Here is a 25,215-nt window from a genome sequence, read left to right as displayed (position 1 = left end):
GTTGAAAAAGGTAGAAAGGGAACCTAATTATACTGTTTTTTTTTCCATCTGTCCATCCACCTGTGGTGTTTGCGTATGGTAACACTGCATGCCGGGCTTTTAAATAATATCCTATTTCGAATATTAACGGTGTCATTTGCATACTGTAAATTATTATAACACCATTCGCATACTGTAAATTATTATAACACTTTTCAGTCGCAAATGTACACCAAGATATCCTTTTATTTACCTAAAAATTACACATAGCGTAACTATTTAAAGCCCGGGATGCAGTGTTACCATGCGTGACCACCACAGGCGGATGGACAGATGGAAAAACGGTATTATAGTGGTAGAGAAGCGTCTCAGTGGCGTGATCGGTATGGTCTTCGCCTGACATCTCGGTAAGTGGCGTGGTTGGTATGCTGTTGGTGGCCGTGAGTTCGATTCTCGGCCATTTCATTTAGGAGTGAGAGATGTGTAATTCTGGTGATAGAAGTTCACTCTCGACGTGGTTTAGAAGTCGCGTAAAGCCTTTGGTCCCGTTGCTGAATAACCACTGGTTCTATGCAATGTAAAAACACCATACATACATACACACACCTCAGTGGCCGCGAGTTCGATTCTCGGGCATATATATCATCGAGGTGTGAGAGATTTGTATTTCTGGTGATAGAAGTTCACTCTCAACGTAGTTCGCAGTCGAGTAAAGCCGTTGGTCCCGTTGCTGAATCTCCGCTGGTGCCATGCAACGTAAAAACACCATTCAAATAAATAATTAGTGGTAGAGCAGTCTTTGTTGGATTAGGGACATATCCCTGGGTAGCGTTAAGTAAATTATTGAGGTAGCCTAAAGCTGCTTTTTAACAGCAAAATAACATTGACGTGGTTGAATATCATAAGGTGCAGTAAAAATTAAGACAGAATATAAAATTAAATTTGCGGTAAAGCTGTGTGAAATTTTCCCAGAAATATATGTTAAGTAATAGGTATTGCTTTTGTAGCAGTAATGCTGCCATTTGAGATGCCTGGCAAAACAGAAAAAAATACTGATAAAATCAGGGAATTTGGAGAATTTTAGAGGTGCTTGGAGGTAATTAAAAATTAACTCAGAAAATCTGATAAACAACAGATTAAATGTTTTGACATTACAGTAACCCTATGTAAATATGATCTATTAGTAAAAGGTGAAACTGCATTTTCTTTCAGTCGTTCGTGGTAGTATATCACTCCAACGGGACGGGACGTAATTCATTTGAGATGACAGACCAACTGGCAACGAATGGTGGTCGTGAAACCCAAGATAAAAATAATAATAATAATAACTAGCTAGCATAAACATGAAGATAGGTGAAAGGTAAATTTAAATGTAGTTTATGGTAACTAAATTGATAAGTGCCCTTTTTCAAGCTATTTCAGCATGAAGTGTATCTATAGAGGAGTGGTTATAACAATATATCTATGATGTTTTTTTCAGTATAATAGTCAGTCGTGGTAGGAGACAGGAAATTCATATATATATATATATATATATTATATATATATATATATATATATATATATAAAATCTCCACAAATGCTAATTACTTTGCCTTGGGATTAATTTGCAACCACACGGAATATTGAGTGTATCTGTCCGGCCGGGATTTAAGCTTGGGCAATACAATTCCTCATAGGCAGATGGAAGAGACTCGTTAAAAACGGCGACCCCGAATAGGGATAAAGCTGGGAAGAAAAAGAAGAATACAATTCCTAATAGATATGGTATTCCTAAGGAGTGACTTAAACCTAAAGGGAGTTAAAATTAATAAGTTCAGTAGTGACAGATGCACTCAATTGCCTTGGGCTGCAAGGCAATCCAAAAGTAAACCGTAGTACACCTATTCTTGTTAACATTCATTAATTCTCCTCTGCAAGATATTTCCATAAACATTATTCATGTCGAGAGGAAAGGTCGGCAGGTTTTTCGTTCCACAATAATACGTAGCCGATGTACTGTAGCCCTTTACTCGTGAGTGACCGTGACTCGAGTGGTGATCATCAACGTATGGTTTCCTTAAAAGTCGTGTAGTGATTGTATTTTAATATTAACTGCATTTTTCATTATTGGATGATGATATTTATATTTGTGCCAGATGTGCTTGTTAGAAAGAAGGGTGTGCAGTGGGTTTTGTTGCTTAAATCGAAGTAGAATATGTAATAAGCTACTGAAGTATCTGTCGTGTTGTAATTGTATTTTAATTCCTCTTTACGTATTCTCTTTTTTGTCGATATATTTATTTGTGTCCAGTGTTCAAGTCCAAAAGGTAAGTGTCCAGTGCGATTTATTGTTTAGAAAGAAGCAAAAAATGTAACAAGCTAATGATTAGCGTTAGCAATGTGTGAAGCGTGATTGGTACTACATACCAGCGCCATCTGTATGAGAAGTTCAACTTTCGTAGTCTCATATTATCTATCATTGTGGTATGACAGGTGATTCTGGTGCTCGTGACGGTCAGAAATCCGTGTTTACCTTGATCAAAATTCTGCATAATAATTAAAATGATGCCAGAAATACTATCGTCACCAACATTTAACATTTTCTCCATCCTTGGTCAATTACGGAATGTGGGATGGTTGCTTTAGTAGCCAAGAATACAGAGGAGGTTGGAGACTGCGTCTATTATGTATTAACTTATTTACATTACTGTTATACGTAATATTCTAAGAGATAATTTCATCTTAGTGTTTTTGTGTCGTGAAATCTAAAGTAATGTTCATATCAGAACATGATGTTTTCACTCGTAAACCTAATAACGTTAATTTTATGGATTGTTCTGTTGTTTTATGCTGAAATTCTGTTCTGTTGTGATATTAGTTGACCGAATCGTCCTAGTGTCCATATGTGATCAACACGCAACAGACAATAGTATTGCAATAGCAGCCATCTTCACGTATTATTTCTCTATACATTTATCTGTTTTGCTCATCGTGTTTTTATAAATGTCTTTTGTAGACATCAAATATAAGACTAGTTGTTTAATTATTTTACTGAACGCCAAACCTAGGCCGTAAAACTGCTCCATGCACCTTTTGAAACCTACGCCAGACTCGCCAGTGCACTGCCTTAGCCAAACATCACACCCCGATGTACTACAAGGAGTGTATTAGAGAGCGCTACATTCCAATACAATGTCCAAGAGAACCAACCTGCATTTGATCTGAAGAATGATCAATACCCTGTAGCCAGTAGGTGAGTATAATTTGTTATCTTCATTACCATAGAATTGTTTAATAATCATATGGTACTTGAACAAGTCCCTAAGACTTAGACTGCAATGTTATTACCTTCGTTATATTAGGTTAGGGTCCAGGGTTAAACTGTGGAAGACAAACTTGAAAATCCAGTTACTTAGGAATTCGTAATTTGTTTTCATTGGACTAATATGATCTTAGGATATCTTCAGTCACTTATTTTTTTCCCCCGTGAAGTATCCTTAGGGACTAAGGATTATGCTAGAAACATTAAAAGTACCTAAAATTTTCAGATCACCTGAAGATTAGTGACCCCTAATACCTCTCCTGAAGAAAAGCGACCCCTGCTTGTTGGTGTCTCCATTCTTCAGGTGACCCAGTTTAGCTCATAATATTATAGAAAAGAGGAGAAAAAATATAGATATATATTCATTAAAAACTACTTTGATGGTCACTCGCTAGGCCTAGACATGGGGTACGGGCCTTAGGTTAGGTTAGGTGGTTGTGTTAGGTTCGGTAGTGTCCCTAAAATCACTGTGGCCTTAAGGGGGCGTCGCAGGCTCCGACCCCCGCTAGGCCTAGGTAGGGGTACAGGGCCCTAGGTTAGGTTAGGTGATTGTGTTAGGTTCGGCAGTGCCCCTAAAATCACTTTTCTCCCCCTCCCCGCACCCAAAAACCCTGCTTCCCACTGGGGTCCCCCCATAATTGTAGTAGTAGGTTTATGCTTACATTTTGTGTGTAAGAGTAAGTCATACTTTCTTTTTTATTTACCTTGTTAATTCCTCACCTTAAGAAAAGCGACCCCAATATTTTCCACCTGAAGAAAAGCGACCCCAGTGTGTGTTGGGGTCGCTTTTCTTCAGGTGATCCAAATTTTCTTAGTAATCTAGTCCCGACGATATAGGATCGTAACTATATCGTGAGTGTCCCAAACATACATGTTCTTCACATAATGCTTAAAACAACAAGAGAAACGGTCTTAAACGAATGCCAAAAACAGTAAGAAATATTTATTATTATACTCTGTTTTTTTTCCATCTGTCCATCCGCCTGTGGTGTTTTTGTATGGTAACACTGTGTCCCGAGCTATTAAATATTTACGCTATGTGTAAGTTTTAGGCAAATAAAAGGATATCTGGGTGTACATTTGCAACTGAAAAGTGTTTTAATAATTTAATGTATGCGAATTACACCGTTAATATTCGAAATAGGATATCGTTATTGTCGTTGAAAGTAAGCTGAATGTAACTATCTAAAGCCCGGGACGCAGTGTTACCATACGCAAACACCACAGGCGGATGGACAGATGGAAAAAAACCGAGTATAGAGTTATTACGATAATGCCAGAAACATTTGGAGACCCTCCAAGTTCTGAAATGATGTCCCGCATGGTATGGAAAGTTTTTTTAAGACAACAAATTTGAAAGAATGGGATATAGATTCCAAAGGTAGTGCTGTAAACACTAAGAAAACTTCATTATTGATATTAGTTTTATGTTGAAAATAACCGCCATGAGTGTTGGCTTTATATGTCTAACTTTGATAGATAATTGATGAAAAACGTTTAAAGTTAGATTTAGTACGACGAGATGGCCTCGACGAATGTAAAAATTTTAAGTTTAATGTTGGTTAATGCAATATATTAGGTATACATTTTTCGATTTCCAATGTCTTTCCCGTACTTTATTTAGAATTTCAATTGCATTGATAGAGAGATAAAAAAAAATTAAAAGTAACGAACTTCTCAGGAAATTTATCATAGGCTGAAACCTCCGATGACTTTGGAAGGGTTTTGCAAATGCGGTATGTTTTTCAAGTTTATTTTCTGGTTACGCTGATCGTACAACTTTTTCCTTGAGAAATTTAGCTTCGTACATTTTTTTTTTTTTAATCACTGTCAAGAATTTTTTTTTTTTTTTTTTTTTTTTGCCTCATATAATTATCTACAGTTGGTTTTTCATAACTTTCCTCTTTTCAAAGTTATATTATTTGAAATTTTGCATTACAGGTGAATAACCCCTGCTTCTTTGTTATCTCCTCTTTTTTTTCAATTATAATCTGTGAACATTTCCTTGCAAAGGGAATTTCCTTGAAGGCTTGTTCAATATGATGGTTTGTAATTTAAAAAAATAACAGCTCAGCAATTATTTGAGAAGACTGCATAATCGATTTCCTTGAATTTTCCTGATTATTATTTCATGTGTTCAAAATCCTAGTGTTCATCTTGTGTTTGAGAAGTGAGAAATGTTTTGGCATAGGTCTAGTTGTAAGTGTGTGGTGAAAAAAGGCAAGTTTAGTGTAAGAACGAACTAACACTAATTTTGAAATATGAGAAGCTTTCGCCATATAGGATTATATTGCTTGAGACATAACTAGGCCATTATTGTTAGCAGTTTGAATGTTATGCTTTTAGACAACTGATAGCTTTGCAAAATTTTGGCTCTAACTCGGCAGTGTGCATGCCATAGGCCTAGTGCGTATCATAAAAAAATTGAAAATTGCCGTTTTAAAGCCACTAAATAAAACTCCGCCATAAGAATGTATTGTATTACTCTCCTCGCGCAGATTAACCTTCCGTCTGTTTTGTATACTTAATTTGTATAAATGTTAGTTAGGAGGAGATATTGGACAGCCCTTCTCTTATGACGAGCATGTTCTACTTCAATTTTGCCTCCAATATTGGCTACTTTGTGTAAACCCAAGGAATGAAACTCAAACATGGTTATATATTAGTGGTGATCACACAATGTGTGAACATCGGCCACTGTTGCATGTTGTAAGAAATGCTCCATGTTTATTAAAACTGGATAATGATCCCAGAAACTCGTTTTAGGCGTATCGTCGTATCTTGCTCAAGAAATAGTGACAGATGGGTTATATAGGGCTAATTGCTTCCACTCAGAAGCCGACCGACTCTGGGTTATAATAATACAGGTTCTTGTCTTGTATTAAGTCCCAAACATGCGTAAAGTTTGTGTGTGTTAAGTAACTTAAGTTCTTGTATACTTTTTCGGAGGCTTCCCACGTATCTTGAAGCTTTCAGTTCCACGTAGACTCAGTTTTCTCAGCAAACAAAGCTTAAGGCTAGTGAAGTACAGACTTAGGGGAAAAAACGTTTTTGGAAGGAAGTGTCCTTCATAGCATCATCATTTATAGGTAACTTTGATGCAATTGGGAAACTTTGCAAGTTTGTTTATTCGATTTTGCCACTGACAGTTTTTTTTACACTAGTTGACAGGCTTGAGATAAGGATTTGTATTGAAGTCTGAATTAATTTTTTAATATTTGCCGCCACGAGATGCACCGTAATCTCATGAGAATAGTTGTGAAGGTAATACCAGGATATTGTAATTAGCTGTGAAAATGAAATGTAATCTTTTGTTTATAACTTCATAACATTCAAAACTAAAATTATGCCGAAATGAAATTTTTTTAAAGAGACCTACAAAACTACAGGGAAAAAAAAAATCTTTTCCTTGATGGACCAGGGTAAAATCTTCATCTTTGGGTGTAAACATCCAGTATTTCTCCCACACTATCTAATGGTGGGGAAACTGTCAACCAACTCCAGACGTAAAGTTTAACTGCATTGGGTCCTTGAAGCCAAACATTCTTCGGTTCAAGTTTCCCTTTTTGATACCTCTTAAGTCACACATCCCCAAGTTTTTTTATCTTTCGTAGATAGTCCCCCAAGGGATTTTGGGGGTCGTTATCTATGGTTTAATATTTGCGGGGAGTCGTTATCTGTATTATATTTACAGTCTTTTGTTTAGGCTTTTACGGTAATCCCCCGACGGATTGGTACTAAACACTCCGCAAAGGTGGATACATACAGGGTTACAACCTTTGCGGTCACTATCTAGGAAAGATCCCAAGTTTGCTTTCCGCTCAAGGGATAACAAAAAGATCCTAGACGACCTAGTTAGCTGAGGTGATATGATCTAGACGGGTTTATTTCCTTAAGGTTTCCGAGGACATTGTCATCTCGGAAATGATGTAATCGGGTGTTTGTTCCAAAATCATATTGTTTGTTTGTATGGTGTTTTTACGTTGCATAGAACCAGTGGTTATTCAGCAACGGGACTACCGGCTTTACGTGACTTCCGAACCACGTCGAGAGTGAACTTCTATCTCTCACTCAGTGGAATGCCCGAGCATCGAACTCGCGGCCAGAAAAAAAAAAATTATAGACCAGCCCCCACCTTTCTAGATGACGATAAGTTATTATATAAGTCCTTATTCATTTATTTGAAATAGAAACTTGTCTCTTGACGTCCATATACATAAATAAAACGATTGGGTGACTGTGATGCCCTTTTAGACCTTAACTATTTACGCACCGGTTATGGAAGTTTGGATATTTCACTAGGGATGTTGTGCTCGTTTTGAATAATGATAATAATAATTTTTGTCAGTTGACACAAATGCAAAAGGAACAGCATGAAAAAAAGTGTATTTGTTTTTCTGATAAACCTAAGGAAAAATAATCAGAACAGTCGGTTAACAGAATAACAGGGCGAAGGCAGTTCGTGCATCAGAAATCAGTCAGAGAATTCAATAGCCTTTATTAAAGCTGGCCCTTTGGAGATTGCTATGCATTTGTCTTTCGTCTTGACTGATGTCTCTGTCTATCTGTCTGTCTGTCTCTCTCTCTGTCAGTGGCCTTTCCTTTTGCGACGCCTGTTTGATGTAAACTAATCTCTCTCTCTCTCTCTCTCTCTCTCTCTCTCTCTCTCTCTCTCTCTCTCTCTCTCTCTCTCATTACAGTATTTTGTTTAAGCGTCATGTGACGTGAAATGGTTCTTAATTTTTATCCATGCGGTCATGAAGCGTGTGTCATGATTTCTTATATATGTTGGCTATTTGCCGTTTAAAGTCACTTAATTTAATAGCGTCCTTCGTCCTGGTCAGTATTCCTGAATGAATTTCAAGCAAGGGAACAAACTCGCTCTTTAGTTTTCCATTTAGTATCTGTCAGGTGCGCGCGAAAGTTGCTGAATAACTTTTTTATGCTTTATATATTTTTTTTTTTTTTGCTTTGTTTTACCTCATTATATCAAATTGGCTTTAGAGATTCCTTGATTGATTGCTGTTCATCCTGGAACATCTCAGGTTGGTACAGAAAATGAGATAATCTTTATAGTTTCTTATCAGGAAGAAAATGGCTTTGTACAAGACTTTCCAAGATAAGTGCTAATCCTGAAACGCACTCCGATAGAGAGTATCTGGAGGACCTTGCAACAGCCCTAACAACCTGCACCGACATTCAGACTGTCTCCTGATAAGGGGGAATGCTTTGGTGTGCGACTGTTACGAGGGTGAGGGTTTTGGGGGGGTGTTATAAATGCTGTTTTCCCTTAATCTGGGAGGACCACACCCTTGCCACCGCACCGCCTGTTTTTCTACGGCAATAAATATTCGCGCCGTCCTTATGCCGAGAACGTTGGCCTGTCAGTGAATTCTGCGGTTTCTAAAATGTGCGACCCCCTCTCATCAAATTGGAAAGAGGTCACAGGGGGCCATAAGGTCGGTAATTCCGCCGATAACGAGCCGAGAACGCCTTAACGAGCTGCGAACCAGCCTTCCACGCATTGGTGCCTTGGCCAATTAGACAGGAGTGGGTTCCCTTAGACCACGCCCAGATGTTCCTTACAGCGGGGGCCGGTGCGCCCAAGACAAGGTCAACACTTCGTCATTTCAGATAGCTAGTATCAGTCGGACGGACAGATAGACAAGAAAGGCGCTGCCAAAGGACTTCCAGAGGACTTCCGAAGGAGGTCGTAGAAGTCCCGGCGTTCTGCGGAGGAGGCCGCCATGGATCCCCATCTGAGCGCTATTCTATATCAGTGATTCAAGGTAAATGTGTTTGTGTATTCCTCATGCGTCGTTAACCTCTGGGTGACATGAAGGGTGATAATGGGAGCGTGTCGACCAGGGAAGAAGGGAATGGGAGGGAAGGGAAGAGAAGAGGAAAGAAGGGAAAGAAGGGGGTTGCCGGGCCAGATTCGAAAGAGAAATAGCAACAGGCTCGGATCGGTTGCTGCTGTATACCAAATGAAACGCCGCAGTTTCGTGTGTCAAGACCAACGCTTGGCGCAGGAAGCTCATTTTGAGAGCTGGTGACGGATGGGTTTGTTAATGTTCCCGGAGGCGGGATCGTGTGAGGAACAAGTAGGAAAGTAGAGCCTGAGGGTTGATTTATTTATGTTTGATTTGATAAATACGAAAAGTTTGTATATGTTAATGCATATTTAATGCCTTTCTTGGCCTATTTTGCGTCTTGACGGCAGGTAAAAAATAACTTTGAATTGCCGCAATGGATATGTATTGTGGTGACCTCCAACATTAAAAAGTTTTTTTAGATTATTATTATTATTATCATTAGAATGTTGTCATTCATTATCAGGTTGATGTGATATGCATTGGTCTAAATACGATAACATTGTTAAAAAGAAGATACTTTTGAATGCATGTAAAAGTTATGTATCTGAGTTTTAGCTGTTTTAGTTCAATTTGCTTTGTGACCTCTGCTCTGTCGCGTTCCCGTGTAAGGTCACCACTGCCTACAACCTCATTATTATTGTTTTTTTTTTTTTTACTCCGACCGAGAACTAAGGTCTTATTTTTTTTTTGTTTTTTTTTTAACTCCGACCGAGAACTAAGGTCTTATTATTATTATTATTATTATTATTATTATTTTATTATTATTATTATTATTATTATTATTATTTAACTCCGACCGAGGACTAAGGTCTTAGTTTTCCATATCGCGATCTTCTTCTTATTAATACTGTTTCAATACCTTCATATGGTTCACCTTAACTTGCTGTAAGATGAACATAGAAGATTTCCAGGGATGTTATAGCATCTTGACGCAGAAGTCCATCAAGTAACCAGTATGTTGTGTACCTGTACAATAATTATATTCGCGCATAATCAACATCGTGCATGTTTATGCTTATGCGATAGATTTTTTTCACGAACATGCGTAGATTTTATTTAGATTTTTTTAACGAACATGCGTGGATTTCATTTAGATTTTTTGTAACGAACATGCATGGATTTCATTTAGATTTTTTAACGAACATTCGTGGATTTCATTAAGATTTTTTTAACGAACATGCGTGGATTTCATTTAGTTTTTTTTTTTAACGAACATGTATGTATTTAATTTTGCACAGCTGTGAAAGGTACATACAATATACAGGCTACTTGACGTAATGCTAGGCGATAGCATGTTGAAAATATGAAATGGACTTTCCGCGTGGCATCACAATAGTTGGTAAATGTAGATTTTTCCACATGCAATCTGCTCATCAGGTCGACCTCTCGCCTCAGGGGCGTGATCGGTATGGTGTTGGCGTGCTACCTCGGTGGCCGCGAGTTCGATTCTCGGGCATTCCATTGAGGTGTGAGAGATGTGACAGAAGTTCACTCTCGATGTGGTTCGGAAGTCACATATATAAAGCCGTTGGTCCCGTTGCTGAATAACCGCTGGTTTCATGCAACGTAAAAACATATACAAACAAACAAACTCATCAGGTCGAGAGTATTCTAGCAAGCCTTAGGATTTCATAGCTTCTATTGACTCGAGCCCTTCCAAGACCCTTAATATTAGGAAACAAGTTATTTTTTTTTTATCATTTATCAGGCTTTGCAAAACGCCCCCCAACCCCCCTCACCCACCCTTTTTTCCTTTTTTTTTTATCGCACAAGATATCAGTTAACACGGTGAACGAATGAGAGTATGGATGTCCAAAAATGAATTCGGCCAATTTGCAGGGAGTACTTTCGAAATGCAACAAAACACGCATGGGAAAGAATGTCGGTCAAGTAAACTTGTGATTAAAATGCCCATTTGATGCCAAATCTTATCATTCCCTTCTCTGGCGATATATTAAGCTTTCTTACAGACTGCAAAAGGTGTAATTTCCTTACATTTAAGAAACAAATAGACATGAAACAGATTCAGAGGATAGCTAGATATTCAGGGAAAGCAGAAGGAGGAAGAGAATTTCGGTTAGGAACCGATGACTTTTATGAAGTCTTTCTTACTTCTGTTAAATTTTAGCGATCTTGAAAGGAAGAGCTATCTCATTAACTTCTATATTCTCTGTTTTTTTTATATCACTGCTGAAATAAAGAATTTCCAGTCAGGCAGGGGATTGGTTTTCACTTATCCGTTGAAATTACACGTACTGCGGGGAAAACGGCATCGCTATACTCTGTTTTTTTCCATCTGTCCATCCGCCTGTGGTGGTCGCGCATGGTAACACTGCGTCTGGGTCTTAAATAGTTACCCTATGTGTAAGTTTTAGATAAATAAAAGAATATCTTGGTGTACACTTGCAACTGAAAAGTGTTTTAATAATTTACTGTATGTGAATTACACCGTTAATGTTCGAAATAGGATGTTATTTAAAGCCCGGGACGCAGTGTTACCATGCGCAAACACCACAGGCGGATGGACAGATAAAAAAAAAAAAAAACAGAGTATAGACATAAAAACTTGACCTGTTTAGCTTTATAGTATTTGTAAGACGCAGTGGTGACCGCTGTGTTATTTTTCTCTGTGAAACCACTGCAAAACGACCTAATGGCAAAGATATATACATACCTATGCAGAGAGAGAGTATGCAAGTATGCAATAAAGCAAGCAGAAATGTCTTTCGTAACATATTATTTCGGTGGTTTGTAGCGTATGAATGTATGAGATAATTTCGGATATTTTCCAAGCGTGTCTTTTCCATTGTAGCAGGTGCTTGCCATTTCTTGTCTTCTACTCTTAGGAAATACGTTTAATAATGAATGTGTTTTTCTTATAAATCATAATAATAATAATGAAACGAAAGATGATTCCAGGAGGAATATTAATTATTAGTGCTAAGGCTGAAGCTGCTAATGTTTATAGCTGCATCACTTGAACGACAAAAATCCCTTCATTATCGATTTGAAATTTGAAATTATTTTTTAGGAAGAAGTAACTTGATGGTTGTTATGACATTCATGGGATAATCTGAGCTAGATTTGCGCGGTGAACTTTACTTTTCTTCAAAGCGGAAGGAGGTATTTGTCAACTTTGCCTATTAAAATTCTGTATGAATGATGTCTATATCTTCCATTGTTGATACCTTAACGACTATAATTATAATACTGCCTCTCTCTCTCTCTCTCTCTCTCTCCTCTCTCTCTCTCTCTCTCTCTCTCTCTCTCTCAATCAGTATTTTTTTTACATTTATTTCTCTACCCGCTGGAAGTTATGCGTCAACTAACGTTTCTGTAGGTATTGCTTTCAATTGCCAAAGCATTTCTATTATTTACATATGATTACTTTCACCATCGATGACTTGTCCCTTCCCTCGTTTTTTTTTATTAATGGTTGTTGCAAAGGCGTTTGAGCAATGTCCTTTTTTTTTTCTTTTTCTTAGGGTAAATAGAAACTAATTGTGCATTTTGCCTACTGCATGGATAAAAGTTCAAGGCATCGTCAAAAAAAAAAAAAAAAACTATTGCCTGTATTTTGTATATGAAAAATCCTCTAAAATAATTTTTAGAATTTGGGCATATGTGATAATTTAATCAAAAGTTTATTTAACAGATATAATTCCCCGTGTGTGCATACTGCTGTATTTTAAGCACAAAGAACTTCATAACCGTTCGGAAAATGAATTTAAGTATATATATAAAGTACAAATTTGTATTTCCTGTGAATATAAAATCTCTGCTAACGTTATTGGAATAAGAAACTTGACTCCATATAAATGTTTGATATGATAAGTTTTTCTAAATATTTCCAAAGTGAAGGAGTTTCCAAATTGTTGAGAATAAGCTAAAGGGCAGAATCGATGTAAGTTATTAGAATCACAGATTTACTTCCTATAAACGTTTGCTCCCTTTTCCTCCAACAGGGGTGGGTGGGTGGTGGGTGGGTCTGCTTAGGGCTGACAGAACGATGGGGGTGGGGAGGGGCGGCAGGGGGATGGAAATATAGAGGGTTATTAGCGGACGAATGGCTGGTATCGGATGGGGAAACCTGCTCTTAGGGGAGGGGGGGTTGGTGGATGGTGTTAGATGTGTCGAGTTAGTGGGTGGGAAAGGTGGGTGTTATGGGAGGGGAAGTGGAAAGGGAGACATGGGGTTTGGGAGGGGGGGTGGGGAGGGACATTGTGTTTGTGTGTGTGTGTATGTGTGTGTCTGTGTAACCTGGCTCCCTCCCACAATGCCCAGTCTAGAGTTAAGACCCCCGGCCAGCGAAGGTGGAGCCTGCGACAGGTATGTGTGGAAGTCCTTGAGCTTTTTTCATGTAACCGTTGCTTTTTCCGACTTTTATTTCTTTATTTCAAAATTTAATAATTGATGTTTTTTTACACTGAAGTCAAAGGAGTTTTGATGATAAATTTCACCGTAATACTAAAAACACAATAACATAACTATGGTTGTCTCAGCGTGCGTTTGTTTACCGGGAGAATGTTGTAATTTTAGTTTTTAAAATATTAACGTTTCAGATCATTTGCTTTTCTGAAGAAAAGACAAGGAACAATTAGAGACTATTTTCTCACGAACGAGAGGAATTTATAATCTGTGAATATACAGAACGTGATTATCTTCTATGATTTCGTTTGGGTGCATTCGTGAGAAATTGGCGCGATTCATAGTGGTTTTTCCAGAACTTTTATAAGACAAGTTAATGTTATTGTTTATTATTTTCATTCTTTTTATTTCATATTATTTCAGTTGCTGCTGCTGTTACTGTAGTAATCATATCTTCATCCAAATTTGACGCTCAGCTGGATCTCCAGTACTAGAAAGAGTTTCAGAAGCTGCTTTGCGTTACATCTCGAATATTGAACTGAACGTTGCCGACAAGTTACCGAGTGGGTTAACGCGTAGCGGATTTTACAATGACTTCAGGCGCTTTTAGTAGAAAAAAATATGAACACGTTTCATTCCAGCGAACAGAATGTTCTTCGTTCTTGTTCTTCTGAGAAACGTGGGATGTATTGTTAAGTTTAATAAAGAAATATTATATAAAAGAAATTGATGTGTTTATTTACAGAAGTAGTGTTTTCTATATTTTCATTGCGATCATTGGATGTTATATTTTAATGATAGACAAGAAGTAATGGGGAAAACTGTTCACGTCTATGAGAGATATCTCATACACGGAAAAGACCAAAATTAATTCTAGGGAACTGTTTTATTTTTTTCGAAAGTAAATGGGGAGATAGTCGTCCTAGACTGCTAACGGTTAGATAAGAGTAACTACTGCGATTCTATCAATTATTTTAGGCTTACCTGTTTAAGATCATATTTAGTCATAGAATGACGCTTCGTTTTATGGTTAGCTAAGGAGAGAGAGAGAGAGATAGAAAGAACTGTGGAGGTTGGTATATTGATGCTGAAAGTGGTTTGCTGTTGGAGGAAATACGTAGTTATAAAAATTCTCTTGGTTTTCATTTGATGGAACATCGCATGTTTTTTTATTTATTTTTATTTTTTTTTTGGGGGGGAAGGGAGAATTTTTGGTATTCTGCTCCGCAAATCTTAGAAATATCTCTGCTGCCTTTTTCACATCTGAGGAATATTATATCTCAGGTTTATTTGGCCTCAGCCTTTTTAATATCGCTTTATACCCTTAAAGAATATCCTCTCTCTCTCTCTCTCTCTCTCTCTCTCTCTCTCTCTCTCTCTCTCTCTCAGGACTGTTATTTTGAAAAAATTAACGTCCATACAATTTTTCAGTTTTGAGCGTTAAGATCTGGAAGTTTCTGATTTTTGTTTTCCAAGAATTTTCGAAGATGACGCGGTTATCTTTAAGTTTTGAAGAAATTGTAGCAATACTAAAATTACTTAAACGCAATTAACAGTTGAACTGGCTTCCCAATACCCTTATCCACCCCGAGCCCGGATATAAGAAAAGTAGGTGTGGAGGAAACTGATAGACATGCTTCTTGAAGGTTATAAGTTAGTTCATGGAAAACAGAAGTAGGAAGTGAGTTTGGAGTCCTTTTTATATATATATATAACTGAGAATATGTGGTGTGCATGGTCCTTGATAAATTACTACCCGTTTCTGATATTTCACTTATTCGTTTTATTTCTTATATTTTACATCTTACTATAAATATTAAAGTTATCAACATCATCGCCATCCACGGTCTACATGGACCGTGATCGCCATATACAACTCCAAATCAGCGCAGTCTGATGCAACAGTCGATTGAACTACGGGTTTGCTTTACTGTAAGTATCCAGTATTTAGGCTTTATTATGCATAATTTTGTTAATGTCTTTTGCAAGACTTAGCAACTAGTGGCATTTAAATAGGGCCGCAAACGGTATATATAACCGCCCGTATACTTATAATATCCGGCCTTAACCGGCAATAGACTAACGACGTACTTTCTCATTGTCAGTTTAGGGTCCGGTAATCAATTTCCCTCGGTATCCACTTAGTAAAATGGCTTTTCTTGATCTTTTTTTTTTTCCGGGTTTCTCTCGTCACAGACGCACGCACGCACGCAAACGCAAATGTTTGTTTTTCATTAGTTAATGAGCGCCTTCAGCTGAGCTGATCAGCGTTAGAGAGAGAGACCACGACCTCACTGATGAGATTAGATTTAATTACCCTTTTTTTAATCTTTAATCAACTTTTTTTTCAATTGACTTGATCATTCTTTTGGCTTCCTCGTCTCCGACATATTGGTTTCCTATGGTTTGGTAACCGCTTCTTCGTCATAGACGCACTTGTTAGGAGTTTAGTTTCACCGTAGGGTGTTAGTGCCGTTAGTGCACTTCACGCGGTGCACTGTAGTCGGCGTTACTTGAGGGTCTTTGCAGTGTTCATTCAGCCCCTAGCTGCAACCTCTTTCATTCCCTTTACTGTACCTCCGTTGATATTGTCTTTCTTCCATCTGACTTTCCATAGTGCAACTGCGAGGTTTCTTTCTGTTGAACTTTCAAACCGCCTTATTTTAATTTCACTTTCAGCGCTGAATGACGCCATAGACCCCAGCGCTTGGCTTTTGGCCTAAATTCTATATTCTATTCTACTGCATTCTTTTCTTAAAAGTTTAATGTTTCTCTTTGAATGGGATCGTGTCAGCATTTGCTGACAATTCAAGTAAGTTGTCTGAAGCCGCTAATCGATTTCCTCAGACATGGCTGCTGACACTGCATGTTTTTAACTTTTGTTCGCGAAATGTACTTTTTACTGTTAATGGAAAATTACCAAATGGTCGCAATGCAAGAGCGATGCATTCAAGCTTTTCCACAATGCAATCCAGGTATAGATTTTCATTCGGTAAAAGTCTCTCTCTCTCTCTCTCTCTCTCTCTCTCTCTCTCTCTCTCTCTCTCTCTCTCTCTCTATTAGAGGCGTTTTCGGAGTTACATTCCGCCTTGTTATTTTCTGTGCGCTGTCAGAAGCTTTATCAATAATAAACCATTTTTAAAAATTTATCATTGATCGTCTTTCAAAAGGCATTTCTGGGGTCCATTAATTTGGCGCACATTTGAGAGTGTATTGGAATGTAAGCCAGCTGTAGCGATTCATGCACTCACTTACATATTTACATAATATATATATATATATATATATATATATATATATATATATATATATATATATATATATATATATATATATATATATATATATATATGTGTGTGTGTGTGTGTGTGTGTGTGTGTGTGTGTGTGTGTGTGTGTGTGTGAGAGAGAGAGAGAGAGAGTTTGTGTATTCTTGCAATGTTGAAACATTCCATTGAAGGGTCATAGATGTGTATTTCTGGTGACAGATGTTCACTCTCGACGTGGTTCGGAAGTCACGTAAAGCCGTTGGTCGCGTTGCTGAATAACTACTGGTTCCATGCAACGTAAAAACACCATACAAAAAAGAAAATAAAAGCAATGTTGAAAAAAATGTTTGCAACTCGAATTCTGAAGGAGATAAGGACTGATATAATATTTTGATATATCATATCATTATGACGACAAGATGATTATTTATCTTTCCGCTTCATCGTAGCAATAGACGAATACGCTAAATCGATGTGACAGTAGGTCTTTTTGTGCTATATGATTTTCAATGTTCTTTTTATCCTGATAAAGTATTCTTAGGAATCTTTCGGGACGAGTGAAAAACTTTCAATTAGTGTAGAAGCTCTCATGATTGTGTAAGTTCACAAGGCAGAGGATATTTCTGTCATCGATGGGATATAGAAATGAATATAGTTGAAACAGCTGATTTAGTTGGCGCATAAATGAGTGTTCTTGTATTATTGAGTGATTGTTTGGTCTATATTTCTGTCATCGAATATAGTGGATGCCTTCAGGATATGAAGCTTAAACATGCAACATTACAATAAACAGGTTCAGTCGCAACTACACTTATTTGGCATGGTGGTACCCGGCCTTGATACTGTTTTATTTGATGTGATGATACAACCGGTTACTCGGAGCAGTAATGTTTACGTTGTGCCAGCGGCTAGGACGATCCCTTTCGCACCACTACTAGTCGCATGTGAGATTCCGGTCTGGTTTTGAGTCTCTTCCAGCGTCAGTTTCGAGATATCGTTAGCCTGTTCGGAGAGGCCTTGACTTCAGAATCACCGTAAGATTCCTCTCCTCTCTCTCTCTCTCTCTCTCTCTCTCTCTCTCTCTTGAAAGATATGAGGTCCGATCAAGCAAGGAGTTGGAGAAGCTGCAAATTCATGACTGAAACCTTTTTGTAGTTTTTGGATTCTGATAAGTGAGAATCCACGTAGAAACGCTGACTTGCTCACAGTAACGCTTTATTTGCGCTCTTTCAGTTGTCGAATTAAAATAACTGAATGATCAGTTTATTTATTTTTATACGAAAGCAACATGTTAAAAAAAAATCGCTTCACATACGGACAAGACTTGAAAGAGAAATGAAAGGAAAGCATCACTTACTTTTAGAATTTGGTGACGCTGTGACTTCAGTAAAGCAGAAGAAACTGATAAATATCCACGAGCAATCCCAGTGGCCTAACCCGCGATTTAACGCGCATAAATATCGAAAACCTATATGAACCAAAATAAGAATCATGGAGTGACGTATCTTTAGTCAGATCATATTATATTTTGTACAGGTTGGATCTCGCGTAAGAATCGAACGCCAGTACGAAGGTGATCGGAAGTTACTGCAGTGAAATAATCTCTCAACATATTGCAGGGAGATTATATATTATAAATATATATATATATATACATATATATATATATTATATCTATATATATATATGTTTTATATATAAATTACACATACACAATTATATGTATATATGTATTAATACATATTATAATATATGAATATATATAATATATATATATTATATATATATATATATATATATAATATATAGGTATAATATACACACATATATATATATTTAGATATTTACATATAATTTATTACTTACAATATATAATGTATATATATATATATATATAATATATATTATATATATATATATATATAATATATATATATATCCGAATCACGAAAGTTTGGAACATGATAAAATATATAAATAAAAGTAGAAGCCACGAAGGAAAGTGAAACATTGGAGTAGCTGCTAGATCTTCCGACTCAACATTGAGTCAAAAGATCTTGCAGTTACTCATTGTTTCACTTTCCTTCGTGGCTTCTATCTTATATATATATAATATATAATATATATATCTTGGGGTTCAACGTCAAAATTACATGTCTGCTTGTGTCTCTTGTACGGTAAATTGCTAATCGATAAATTACGATGAAAGCTTGATAGGTTATATAATTATTTAGATTATAATCGCTGGGAAATTGCTCTGCATTCGGAGACTGAGCCATCAGTTTCTAACAAAAATCAGTAACCAATATTCACAAGGGCACTGGATTAATGTGTTATTTTTTAAGATAAATGGAAATCCAGATCATTAATCCATTATGGATTGACCTAAATTTACAGAAGTTCTGTGCTCAGTTTGTTCTTATTTCTATGTGCAACGTACCTTCTACGTTCGAAATTCCCTTTGTTTTGCAAAACAAATTCAAATGAAAAGTCTTAGAAAATATTTTATGTTCTACAGGGTGTCCATAAAGTCCTAGTACCATTACAAGCAATAAATATTTGTAATGGCACTGGGACTTTATGGACACCCTGTATTTACTATTGGTGTGGGTGGGTATATGTATGTATAATGTTTGTTATACATTACTTGCGAGTAACAAAAGATATTTTGTGTGTGTACATGCAACAAACATTGTACGATGAACAAGAGACAATGTGAGTATAGGTTTTCGGTAAATTTTGGTGAATCCATTATGGATTAATGGTAAATATAGATTCATGTCGGTATTATCTTCAAAATCACACTTTAGTCTGGCGTCCTTTTGAATATTGGTAATCGATATTACTTAAAAGACTGACGATCACTTTACTGAGAACATAAAGGTACTTTGTGCCGTTTATAATGAATTATTAAAGTATTTGTGTATGAAATTTTAGAAATTCTTTTTATAATAATAAAGAAAGGGCCACTGTTAACATATACCCAAGGTGATTTTTTCCCAGAAATCCAGTGCGAGCACCTCAGTGGCGTGATCGGTATGGTGTTGGCCTGCCACCTCGGTGGCCGCGAGTTCGATTCTCGGGCATTCCATTGAGGTGTGAGAGATATGTATTTCTGGTGATAGAAGTTCACTCTCGACGTGGTTCGGAATTCACGTAAAGCCGTTGGTCCCGTTGCAGAATAACCACTGGTTATATGCAACGTACAAAAACAATACAAACAAGAAATCCAGTGCAGAACTCGTAATAAATGTCGTAAAACCGCAAGATAGAGGAAGCAAGTCTAAAACGAAATAATTTTGGAACCTGCTGTGTTATCCAATTTGAAGAGAAGACGACAAAAACATCCACGATATTTATGGTATTGTAGATTGGTAAATATGATATTGAAATACTAAAGAAAGCGTGGAAAGTCGTTGTTCGTTGTTTCGAGTTACACATGTTTAAAGGTTAGTGCAGACTTTCTGAGAAAGTAAGACATTATTGTTATTTGTTAAGAACGTTATGACGTAATAATGTGCTCTCTCTCTCTCTCTCTCTCTCTCTCTCTCTCTCTCTCTCTCTCTCTCTCTCTCTCTCTCTCTCTCTCTCTCTCTCAGCATAGAAGATAGGAACTTAAAAATGATTGTTATATTGTTTACAAGATCCTTTTTGATATTTCCATGTGTTTAATATAAGTCGTGACCTTTAGCGTTGTGACGCCTGATTTAATATGCGAGTCACCGGCCCTTAGTCGTACGTTACCATTTTAATGATACAATTATGTATAAAGCAAGAGTCGCCAGTGCTTGATTTCAGCTATATCCTTTCTTGATAGCGCCGCTACGCATCCCCGGCGAACTGCCTCAAGGTGGCTATTTCGGACTTCCTTTGTTTTTCTGTTAGGCACCTCGTTCTCGTTCATGAGGATTAGACAGACTTCAAGGTACACATGTATTTCATGAATCAGAAATCGTAACCTTGTCGAATGTGTTAAAAGGTTTCATTTTCGCTTGTAAAATATTGTCAATTCCGGGACCGTTGATTCATTCACGCTTGATTCTAAATGCGGGCTTGGAGTATTCAAAGAAAATGGACACCAAAATCAAACAACAAGCTTTTGTGACACTGTCTTATCAGAGGCATCGGCGAGCTTCCGTTCTCCCTCCTTCGCAGTTGTAGGAAAACTACTTCTGCTGCTGCTGCTGCTACTACTACTACTACTACTACTACTACTACTACTACTACTACTACTATTGTCACTAAAATTACTATTCACCAAACTCGTAAGGCCATTGCTAAGCTTCAGTAGCAATGTCAAGAAAATAACGCTTTCACAACTAACATCATGGGAGAATGTCGTAGTCTTTTGATGACCTGGTTACACATTATAAATAAACAAATGATCAATGATCTTTGGCACTAATTTTGCTTGTTGTTGATTACCAAAAGTGTCTGGGAAGTTTGAAAGTATATTATAATTGTTTGGTATTTTTGCAAGGTCGAGAGCTTCTCACCTTTTCCCGTTTTATAGCGAGTATATATGTTCATGAGAAATCTCTCTCTTACTGCTTCTCACAAGTCTCATTATAATATGAGAGAGAGAGAGAGAGAATGTTAAAAACAAAATCAGCTTCGACCAAATCGTCCGCTATAATATAAACAATATGTAACGTATAACTCTGTAACCCAAATTTACAAAACTTATTATTAAAAGAATAAAAGATTACGAAAATTGATAGGTGAAACGAACGGACAAGGAAATGAACACGAGTCTTTTTAGTATGGTAGGAAAACACCTCAGGCCGGGGCGTTTATATAGCCGTGACCTGTGGTGGAAACATGTTTGAATAAGATACTAATTGAACACAACCTTTACTGCGTGTGCTTGGCGCTTAATGACTTTTCGTAAATATCCATGAATTATTGGGGGACGATGTCCGTTTCATGTAAGTGCAATTAGGGAAATAGCTCATTTTAGATTTCATTTCATTATTAGTTAATTTTGTTATTATTATTATTATTGAAGAGGAGGTAAAAGAGAATAACAGAGACCCGTATAAAGTAATAGAACGCTTCCATGCCGTGAGAGGGTTATAATAATCAAAAGAAACGTGCGTAGGAGAGAGAGAGAGAGAAGAGAGAGAGAGAGAGAGAGAGAGACTCATATGCTATGTGAAAGATTACGGAATTTTAACGGGAATAATTTATTTGAATAAGGTTTTCAATGATTTTTTTTGTGGGGGGGGGGGGGGGGGGGGGGGGGGGGGGGGGGGGGGGGGGGGGGGGGGGGGGGGGGGCGGGGGTAACGGAAACATTGTGAATTCAAACGGGTTACGCTGTAAAAGAGATGTAATGAATTTTGCGTAATCTGCAGAGAACAAAATAGTTTGGTGTAGTACTAACTCTACTGTGAATTGAATACTATAAAGTGAAATCTAAAAAAAAAAAAAAAATTGTTTATGTTAAGTCAGATCGACGTATGTTTTTTTTTTATTTTTTAAGATCTGTAATGTTTTTTTTTAAGATCTGTAATAAGGAATGGAATACATATTCACTTTCCTCTATGTAAATAGTTATTAGTAGAGCATCAGATATCTTTCTAATCCTTTGCAGTATATGCGTTATTATTATTACTAAGAAGTAGGTAGACCCTCGCTCGCCTAAGTATCTCTTGTTAAAAAAAATGGTTGCTTCGTGCGAATTAATTTTATATTCAGAAGACTCAGTATAAGTACATTATTATTATTATTATTATTATTATTATTATTATGATTATATTAGTAGTAGTAGTAGTAGTAGTAGTAGTAGCAGCAGTAGTAGTAGTAGTAGTAGTAGTAGTAGTAGTAGTAGTAGTAATGTAACCACGATGTCGAAAATGGCGACAATATCAGAGTAAGTGTGGAAGGTTAGTCATGGTCTTAGGGAAATTACGTACCGTCACGGAGCTTGTACGTACAGTAGTTAATGGTGGGAAGGGGGGCGGGGGTTAGGGGCTGAGGCGGTGCTGGTGATGGGAGATGCTCTAGTTGGACGACGGCAACTCTGAAAGCCGAGTTTATTCCCCGTTAGGCTGTCATTGTTACACACGGAAAATATAAATGGATACACGTTTCTTCTTCTTTTCTTCTTCTTCTTCTTCTTCTTCTTCTTCTTCTTCTTCTTCTTCTTCTTCTTCTTATTATTATTATTATTATTATTATTATTATTATTATTATTATTATTATTATATGTTTTGAATGTAATGCAGGTACAGTGATTTTTCTCTCTTAATGTGGAAATTGATTGTGTTCTCTCTCTCTCTCTCTCTCTCTCTCTCTCTCTCTCTCTCTCTCTCTCTCTTGGCAGTACCGCAAATCATCACACGTCAATAGTAATTGAAAGAAATAATTTATAAACTCCCCTTCATCAAAAATGTATACAACATGAGCTGATAATGCGTTTGTAACATGGCCAATTTTCAACCATTTATTTAGGCTTTATTTTCAAATATTTCTTTTCAGTTGGATGTTTTAGAATAGAGCATTATGGAAACCGATTTTGTTATCCTATCAAAAAATTATAGTTGATCCTTTTAGATGTACAACAAAGAGCCTACTTTAATTATATTTTGTTTGGTGGTTTTATAAATGGAGTAATAACCATATTTTGTCAAATAACTTTTTAATTGATCCATTTAGACAAGTACTTGTTCGACTGAAGTAGTGATTCGGAACGAAATGGAAGTAATTAAATTCTCTAGAGTATATATACATACACACACACACACACACACACACACACATATATATATATATATATATATATTAAATCATATATATATACATATATATATATATATATATATATATATATATATATATATATATATGATATATATATATATATGTATATATATATATATATATATATATATATATATATATATATATATATATTATACACCTTATACCCAACATATAAAGTTGCATTGTTGTTCTAATCCCATGTGGGTGGATTTTCTTAACGATATTTCTCTATTGTTCATTATTATGTGCCAATTTTAGAATTCTTACCAGGAGCAGCCAAGCCAGCTCTATAGTAAACATCTGCGTAATGAACCCATGAGGTTTTTGTGAATTAATTTGGGCTTCCAAACTGCGGTTGTAAAGTCATATTCTGCCATTTCATTTCTTTTCTAAAAAAAAAAAAAATAATAATATTTTTGATCTGGAAATTGGTAGGAAACCTATATATATATATATATATATATATATATATATATATATATATATATATATATATATATATATATATATATAATTATAATTAAAGTTTCAGGTTGAGTGTGGAGTGCAAGATGTCTGCTGGCTAATTATTTTATTTTAAAAAATTATATTTTTTCCCCTTGTTGTGTCTTCAGTTAACTTTTATCTGGAAATTGGTAGAAAAAGGGAACTTTTTTTATGAAATGAAAGTTTCAGGTTGTGCATAAAGTGCAAAATGTCTGCTGGCTAATAATGTGATGAGAAAAAAATATCAGTTTTATTCCCTTGATGTTGTGTCGTCCGTTACTTTTATCTGGAAATTGGTAGGAAAAGGAAATTTTGTTGTTGTTGTGGAATTAAAGTTTCAGGTTGTGCATGAAGTGCAGAATTTCTGCTGGCTAATAATTTGATTAAAAAATATTTTTATTCCCTTGATGTTGTGTCGTCAGTTTCGACACTAAATCAATAAATCTACATCAGTATATCAACGACTCTTGTTTATACTTGTGTACATAGCAACGCCATCACAGCCCTGTAAAACTCGTGCGTAATTGAATCTGCGAGTGTCTGTAAATGTGTAAGCCAGTGGTTCTTAATTGGGGGGCGCGGCCCCCTAGGGGTGCGTCAATAATTTCCAAGGGAGGCACGAGTCCTAGGGGAAAAAATTCTAGTTATATTCGTTATTCTCTTCACAAGAGTGAGGAACTAATTATCAGAAGTTTATGTAAAAATACAAAAGTGTCGCCTTACAACGAACGTTAACTTTCCTAGAGTCTACTACTCTAGTTACGCTCATTGGGCTGACCTTGTTTCGTAATTATTGACCTTCCTTCCTATCCCTCCAAACCTCTTCTCTTTCTCGTTTTTCCCCCTTTAAATCTGGAAGGGAATTTTACTCAAAGATGCAAAGGCGGCGTGAAAGAAAGGACCAACTCATAGAGGGGGCTTGGTCATGGCCAATTTTCAACCATTTATTTAGGCTTTACTTTCAAATATTTCTTTTCAGTTGGATGCTTTAGAATAGAGCATTATGGAAACCGATTTTGTTATCCTATCAAAAAATTGTAGTTGATCCTTTTAGATGTACAACAAAGAGCATGCTTTAATTATATTTTGTTTGGTGGTTTTATAAATGGAGTAATAACCATATTTTGTCAAATAACATTTTAATTGATCCGTTTAGACAAGTACTTG

General features: G+C 36.5%; 1 protein-coding gene across 1 annotated transcript in view; it reads left to right on the top strand.

The window, feature by feature from the left end:
- The first annotated feature begins 2,894 nt into the window (after nt 1–2,894).
- LOC135195588 (probable phospholipid-transporting ATPase IA) overlaps nt 2,895–25,215 on the top strand; it is a 291,149-nt gene continuing 268,828 nt past the window's right edge. The window contains exon 1 of the mRNA XM_064221906.1: nt 2,895–3,214. The gene's annotated coding sequence lies outside the window, so the exon portion shown is untranslated. The remainder of the gene's footprint in view (nt 3,215–25,215) is intronic.

The sequence above is a fragment of the Macrobrachium nipponense genome, chromosome 16 (genome assembly GCF_015104395.2).
Source record: "Macrobrachium nipponense isolate FS-2020 chromosome 16, ASM1510439v2, whole genome shotgun sequence".
Classification (NCBI taxonomy): domain Eukaryota; kingdom Metazoa; phylum Arthropoda; class Malacostraca; order Decapoda; family Palaemonidae; genus Macrobrachium; species Macrobrachium nipponense.
This window is presented reverse-complemented; position numbering and strand designations above follow the sequence as displayed.